Consider the following 8285-nt stretch of genomic DNA (forward strand, 5'->3'; position numbering starts at 1 on the left):
TAATATAAAATCTCAGGGCTCTTTTTAAGTGCCATACTTTATAAAGGACATTTAGAATTTTTAATTAAAAAATAAAGTGTCTCGCGAAGATCAGTTACATGGTTGCTTTATCTCAAGGTATACAAACTATTCAGCATAAGTTTGAAAACCACTTAAACTTGAACGCGAATGATAAGCGGACGTTAATTAAACCCGAATACCGTAAACTAACTTTGACGCAAAAACTATTGAGCGACTTAAGCCCTTTTTAAGTGCGTTATATGTGATATAGGTTAAATTTACCTTTTAATATTTATATTAAAAATATTATTATTTCCACTGTGCTAAAAACCAGCTTTATTGCACACTAATCGATTACCATTGCTCAACTGCGCAAAATCGTAATAAATACAAAATAATTAAAAGCGACGTTTACAAACAACAAACGACTGAATGTAATATTATATAATATAAATAATGCTAATACTTTTCATTCGAGATTTATCACAATGCAGCGTTTCGACACACAGCCTCCGTGTATTATATTATATAGCTTTTATTATAGTTACTTTCTAAGAGCGGACAATGGGCAAAAGAGAGGCTAATGAAACGAATATCGAGCCTAGTATTATGATATTATAAATTCAATGGCCAAGTGCAAATTGAAAAATTTTATGGGTTAAAATGGGCACTTATGTCAATTTATAAAATATGCATGTAACAACTATTCCAGGATAAAAATCTGGGTCAGTTTCTGGATCGGAAATGTACAAATTGAGTTCCAGTCTGTGATGCTTATATTTTATAATTCACGAGAGATCGTCGGATCGGTTGATGAAATTTTAAAGTGATTTTATAAATAAATATATGGAAAATGTACTGGATTGTTAGGTTCAATACTAGTAGTTATATAAAAAAATTTATTAAAAATAGTAGCATTGAAAAAATACATATTTTACTATAATTAGAGGAACTACTTTTTCAAATACGATTTTCTCTACAATTTTTTTTAGCAGATAAATTCACACACATAAAAACAATACTATATTTATAGGTGTCTAAAGATGTATTATATGTTACATTGCAGACGAAAGCTCATAAAAAAATAAACATTAATATATACAACCTATTTTCATATCCAAGGGTTATATATAAAATATTTGGAATAAAATATGTTGTTATTGAATCCCTTAAGAAAAAATTATAAAAATATCCATTAAATATTACCATAATATTAAAATAGGATTTAATGTGCTAAATTAGATAGATTTATGTTAGAATATAATAATAAAATAGGCTTTTAAACATACATATGTCTAATCAGATTTGGTACTTAATTGTATATAATCAGAATAGTTTAATGTCAGAAAACTTGTATTAAAAAAACATTATAGGTTTATATAAATTATTTTTCAATTCATAAATATAATTTATACTTTTTGTAAATAAATATTAAGACTTAGAATTAAATTTAATGCAAGGTTATTAATTGTACAATATATTATCTTGATCAACACTTTAAGATAAATTAAAAGTATGTTTTAAAATTTAACTTGTTTATTTTAAATGTGCCAAGTATGTTTACAAAGTAAAGATATCGTTTAATTAATACTTTACCGGTAACAGTTATTAGTGTTCTATAATTAATAAATCACTATTTTATTAACTATATAAAACACAATCTTGACATTTCAGACAATACTAAAACTATAATTTTATTTGTCTCAATACGGTTTACTATTTGATTATCTTTAATTACTTCTTAAAGCAGTAAAACGTATATATATAATAAATACTCGGACTTTTATGAACACTGAAATATATATTATATTTTTATTATAAATCTTACCATCATGAATTTATGTCATGATAGCCATTACACAAACAATATTTATAAAAAAAAACACACATATTTTTTCTAGCTCCTCATAGCTATCGCCGAAAACATCAGTGTGTTTGGTAAGCTAGTTGAGAACCCATGTTCTGACCGTAACAGACAAGAATATGGGACGCGATCAGCCAAACATGTATTTAGAATACAAAAAATATTTTAAATATTCTCCTATTTTAAACTATCCGTTACTCAAATATTTGTTAAAATATGCATGTTTCAAAACTAATTATAATTTAAGAACTTTCATAAAAGTCTCTTCAAAGCGTTTTCACGTGATGGCACGGTTTTATTGCTTGTGGACCTGCACTGAAAGTTCACTATATGACAACACTAAGCAGCAAAAAAAACACGAATAATTATCAGATAAATATTATGAGTAGATGTTTTTAATAATTTTTAATGCCTAATTAAAATATTTCGCATAACATATGATTTCAGAAAATATGTCGCAACGGTGGCTAATTTTTATATTTATTTGTAGCATAGAAAATATTGATTCGTACCTATTATTATTTATTTATTCAAGACATAATATTATGATTTTGAAAAATATGTAAAATTATATTTTTGTAATGAGGCTCACTTTCATTGTTTTTCCAGGGCCCATGTTCGCTCTTGGCGGCCCGACAATAATTCAACGCGACACTCCAGCGACTATCCGACTTTTAAGACCTAACATTTCGACTCTGCTACATATGTGTCGTAAATGTATGAATTTATAAATGCTTATGAAATAAGCTGTAATTAACTTCTCCGACGTCTATTTTGGCTACAAAGTTTCAGTATCAAAACCTGAAAATTGTCATACGCGAAGAAAAGGGACAATAAATAGTTAATTGCAACAAAAATATTTTTTTTTAATAGCAGGAAACATTGCACTAATGTAAAATGTTAAGCATTTAATGATCTATTATTTTTAATGTATTTTTAAAAATAAAATTAATAGTCTTATTTTTATTGTATTCTTCTATAATATTTAGTATGTACCTAAATTCTTTATTACTTGAATATATATAAATATTTTACTGTACTATATTTTTAAAATATTATTTTCTTTACACATGTAGAACGGCACAGATAACAATGTAAGATTTCATATTATTTAATAACATTGCTTTTTCTCGTATTCGCAGATTTTTTGTGTAAAAAAAATCTTTTTACAGAGAGAAAAAATCTCAAATTACCGGTTTTACATTTCATAAATTATGCCCGCCGTGTCGCGAAATACTCGTTTAAAATTCAAACTAGGGAGCAGACAGCAACTTGACTGAATAAAAAGGGTATAAAAATAATTACACCATTATGTTTGCCATAAATTGCTCTAAAGAGTTTTTTATAAATATTTTTTTTATATTTTTTTATATTTATGTTAATACATCCATTGATGCTAAACAATGGCATGAAGTATTAATAAGCTATTCATGTGACTAGAATCTTACTACAGTACGACTTAAAAATAAACCTCTCTTTCATCCTATCGCAATACTGCTTCCTAATCAGATCTGAAGTCACGCGACAAAGCTCCGTATCTCTGGACTTTTTAAATCGGCGGTCATCTCACCGACCCCGGGAGAGCCTTAGACAATGGCCTGTCGCGAATAAAGCACGAAATCAGCTCCTTTGTTGGCCTTTTTGGCGTTCCATTGTGGTCAACGGTCTCGGCCCATCATCGGCCGAGCTAACAACCGTACCCTCGGGTTATTGTCAGGTTCAACGACCAATCTTACGTTTTTATCTCGCCGTATCTATCTGTACCATTATCGGCTCTTTTTCTTCTTCTTTTGCTTCTTCTTAGATATCGATCCCGGAACCGCGTCTCGAATTGACACAGAGCCATTGTTGCACCGAGGAATTTGCTCGATCGGACGGTTATGCAATAATAGTAACGAGTGGTATCAAGAACACATTTACCACTGTCTTCGTAAATCATAGCCCGAAATAAACTAACAAGAGTTTGCTCGAGCGAAGTGTAATCGACTTGTAGTGTAAACATGTTGAAAAATAGATGTAACAATAAGCTTGATATGTATACATATTATACAGGTATATATATTTATATATATATAATACACTTACAAGTATTATAAAATAAATTCGATATTTGTTTAATTATTATTCGCGTGAACAATGTAATTATTTCAGATCGATTTCAAGCGACACGCTGCCTTAATTTGTATTAACATGGTTGTTTCGATGGACGAATTATATGAAACAGCGATGGGAGTAAAGATGCACCGCGAATAATACGACTGTGTGATCCTATAATTCTAGCGACTAATTGATTATCTTATATATAATTCATCTAAGCTGCTTCTGCGTTTAAAATGAAGCATTCTATGCTAAATATTCTGCTCCTTAAATCGTATTGCTTTGTATGAACGGTGTATTTAAAAAAAAACATAAACAAAAGAAATATATTTAATTATAACTAGCTGTCGGTACCTCACTATCGTGAGGTACCGATAGCTAGCGAGTGTGCGAATACCGGACCCTCAACTTTTTGGGTTTTAAATATAATTTTTGCTTCGTTCTGATTTTTTTAAATATTTTTTAAAATTTAATGGTTCAAATTGGTCATTACTATTTAAGATTTTCAATGATAGACAAAATAGTTCAATCTATAAAAACTACTTAACATTTTCAATTCATTTAAAAATAGGTTTACAACTTGACTAAATATTTCCAGAAGAAAACATTTTATATTATTTATTAGATTTACAACGTTAGATTTTATCGTTATATTGAAACATAGATATTTAATGATTAATCTAAATATTGTATATCATTTATGAATAGGTTTAAAACTTGGCTAGATAATAATAAATTAAAAATTGTACTATAAAATTTCAATACAGCGAAGCTCACGAAACCAATGAATAAATTTTGGTGTACTGAAAATTCGTTATATTGAATGTAAGGAAGATGATATATTTTTATTTTATTTTTAATTACTATATTACTACAGCATCAAAATAACCTCTTATAAGGTTGACAGATCGTTTTTGTCCTTGTTTAAGGAAAATGTATGAAACACAATAAAATTTGTGAAAAAATGTTGTATAAAAAAAGTTTGAGGGTCAACGAAACACCTGTAATGTCGCTTTTGAACACATCTGGCACACCCCAAGTCAATGATGAACTGAATTCTTAGAAATATTTTGTCAAGTTATAACGTCATTCTTAAATTCGGAGCAAAATATTTTGTTATGCTGAGATTAGTCTTCATTACAATGAAAACATTTTGCATGAAAGTTTTTCGGGGACAAATTAAAGATTCGTTATACTGGAATTTCATTATTTCGCCTCGCTACCGCTCGCGCCGACCTTCACTATAGAACCAAACAACCTAACCTTTTTTTAATGATATTGTATTGATTTGTTCTCATTTCGGTATATTTTGTAATTGTCCAGAATCATCCAATCTATGACTAACCGATCCCGCGATCGCAGCGACGTATGAAGCGACGCCTGTGAGTGTGGAACTGATTTTGACGCCGGCGTAAAACATCATCGTGACGTCACTATGGCGTTCTAACGCGAGTGTTTTGGGAATTCGCGGCCCGTTTTAACGATGCATATAACACAATTTTATCATAAATTAAAATTTTAGTAATAAGAGCGTTTTTTAGTTACACCATAAGTTACTTTATAATTAAAAAAAGTTGTTTATATGTTTTATGTGTAAATATAAAAGCCAATTAGAAAGATATAATAAACTGAAAATATCAAGCACCTAATATGTTACTTTAGACCAAAAATGCGTTTTAAAAATATTAATAATTTTGAGACCTTTGTCTATCTTTAATAAAAAATACTTTGACTTATTTTGATTGATATATTTTTTAAGGTAAATGTTTTTTCTGCGCAGTATTATATATTTTAATAATTAATAAATGCAAAAAGTTTTCACATTATTTAAAATTAATAATAAAATAAACATATTTAAAATCCATAATAAATAAAGAATATTTAAAATCCATAATAAAATAAAAAATATTTTTAAAGTTGAAAAAAATATTTTGAATAAATCTTGAAATTTTATTCTGAAACTTTATAATTTAAAAAATATTAAAATTAGTGATATACAATTTTGTGTAGTTTCCTTTCAAAGGTGTCCGTAAGAAGGATTTTTGCAACACTATGTGTTTAGTAGTTGGTTGTTATCGAATAGTACTTATTTTTAAACTTTGCCCCTTTTTGTTGAAAATATTTTTTCAAAGGAAATTTTAAAAATTCTCTAAAAACTATTACTTTAAATTGGCAACGTTCGCCAAAATGTAAGTACACATTTTTTCTGTTAAGAGAAGCTAATAAAAAATTTACATTATTTATATTATATTTTAAATACCGTATAAACTAAACATATTTAAAAAAAATATTTTTTTTATAATTTGATGATTTTTATACATATATTGATAAGTGTTTTACAATTTAAATCGATAAAATCAATTTCGTAGTTCGTTCTCAAGCGCGCCGGGGAAATACCATAAACGGTATTCCCCGGAATTTCTTATATGTGACAGTTCTTTTGTCATCGGTCAAGCGCGCGCCGGGATACAGCTTAGTGCGATTAAATAAACAGTGAAATATGTTATAATCACAGCATTTTTCTTAAAAAGTTACAATTGTAGATGATTCAAAGTTATTTACCATTGGAATTATAGACTTTATAATCGAAATTATCAATTATGAGTGTGCCAGTAAGTGTTTGGTTATATGAATACTATATCACGGTTATTCTAACAAAATTACTATTGACTTTCTAGGATCTAATATTAAAAGACAAACAGCAGTGATTTGGCAATTGAAGATATACATGCCAAAGTTAATTAAACATATTACAATGGTAGTAATAATGAAAAATCTCATATTAGTGTAAACAAAAAGTTACTTTTTACCCAATATATAGTATCGTTTACAGTCAATTTTCAGAATCAATGAGAGATCTAATAACATTTACGTATGGCAAACAATTAATGTATGACATATTGCGACTATTTTGAAGAAGATGAAGATATGTCAATCTACGTGTTTAATCCTCAACAGTAATTTCCGTTAATTTTGTTCTTCGTTTGTCGTTCAAATTTAATTTATGGATTATAATAGTAGTAATAATGTGTTCAATGTTTACTCTTATAATTTTTTAATTACTTTTCAGAAGCAATGATGGAACAATTTGATGACCTAAATGGCTACAACGTAGAATTGGTATATATAAACAAAAAGTTAATCTTCTCATGTTGAAGTCACTGTCAGCAAGTATTATCTTTTCATAAAGAACATACTACATAAGTTTGATGTAACTGAATATCTTAAATTTGGCTATTCAGAAAGAGGAATGATGGCACAGAACAAAAATTGTACATATTTTGCCACATCGGAATTAAAAATAACCCACTCTTAAATATTTTGGCTATCGATTATTCCAGGTATGCAATCACATATTTATAATCATTGTAAAATGTTGTTTATTAGATAACATCCAAGAAACTACACATTTATAAGCTGTCTGACAGCGCCGATTTGATCGACATTAACTTTCAATCCTCACATACTAAGGATATATTACACGTTCATGTTTAAAACATAACTGGTTAATTTAAAATTCTTAAAATCTAATGTATATGTGTATTAAATCGGAAAGCAATGATAATGTTTATGTAATATAAAAGAAAAAACTCACTTTTCGGCCTCGGAGCCCGGCGACGGGATTTCAAAATTTGAAGATTTCATTACAAAGATTGTTTTATGATTGTTTATCTAATTTAATCAATGTATTCTTCTTATCCTAAACACATTATGAATATATTTAATTTTCATGGTTATAACACACCTAGTTAATTTGTAATCCGATTATTTATAAAAGCAAAAACTCACTTTTAGGCCTCGGAGCCCGTCGCCGGGAATTCAAAATTTGAAAATTTCATTTCGAAGATTATTTTATGATTGTTTATCTAGTTTAATCAATGTATTCTTCTAATCCTCAACACATTATGTACATATTTCATTTTTATTCAGTCAAATGACGAATTAATGAAAATTATTGTCGCGTAGCAAAATTTTATTATCTTATATATAATTGTTCTAAGCCGTCGTCGCTTCCGGACGCGCATAACTTTCAATGAAACATTCTCCGTTCAATTCTATACTCTATAAATCGTAACGCTTTGTATGAACGGTGTGTAACAATACACGTAAACAAAGGAAATATATTTAATTATAATAATAAATAATAATAAAAATTAAAATTGAATTTGTTCCGATTGATTTTCGTGCCGCCGGTGATGCGTTCTGTTGTTTCGACCAATCAAAAATAAGCATTCAAATATTCAAATAGCGTCGACCAATGAAAAATAAGCATTCAAATTCAAATAGATAGTACCGTGATAACACTTTTAAATAATTATTATTT

General features: G+C 28.2%; 1 long non-coding RNA gene across 1 annotated transcript; it reads left to right on the forward strand.

The window, feature by feature from the left end:
• Window positions 1-5361: 5361 nt before the first annotated feature.
• Window positions 5362-7902, forward strand: LOC148238167 (uncharacterized). The gene is made up of 3 exons (XR_015812672.1): window positions 5362-6918; window positions 7032-7132; window positions 7204-7902. It is a non-coding gene; the product is annotated as an uncharacterized LOC148238167 (long non-coding RNA).
• Window positions 7903-8285: the final 383 nt, after the last annotated feature.

The sequence above is a fragment of the Plectrocnemia conspersa genome, unplaced genomic scaffold (genome assembly GCF_051122295.1).
Source record: "Plectrocnemia conspersa isolate PC_06_02 unplaced genomic scaffold, ASM5112229v1 ptg000002l, whole genome shotgun sequence".
NCBI lineage: Eukaryota > Metazoa > Arthropoda > Insecta > Trichoptera > Polycentropodidae > Plectrocnemia > Plectrocnemia conspersa.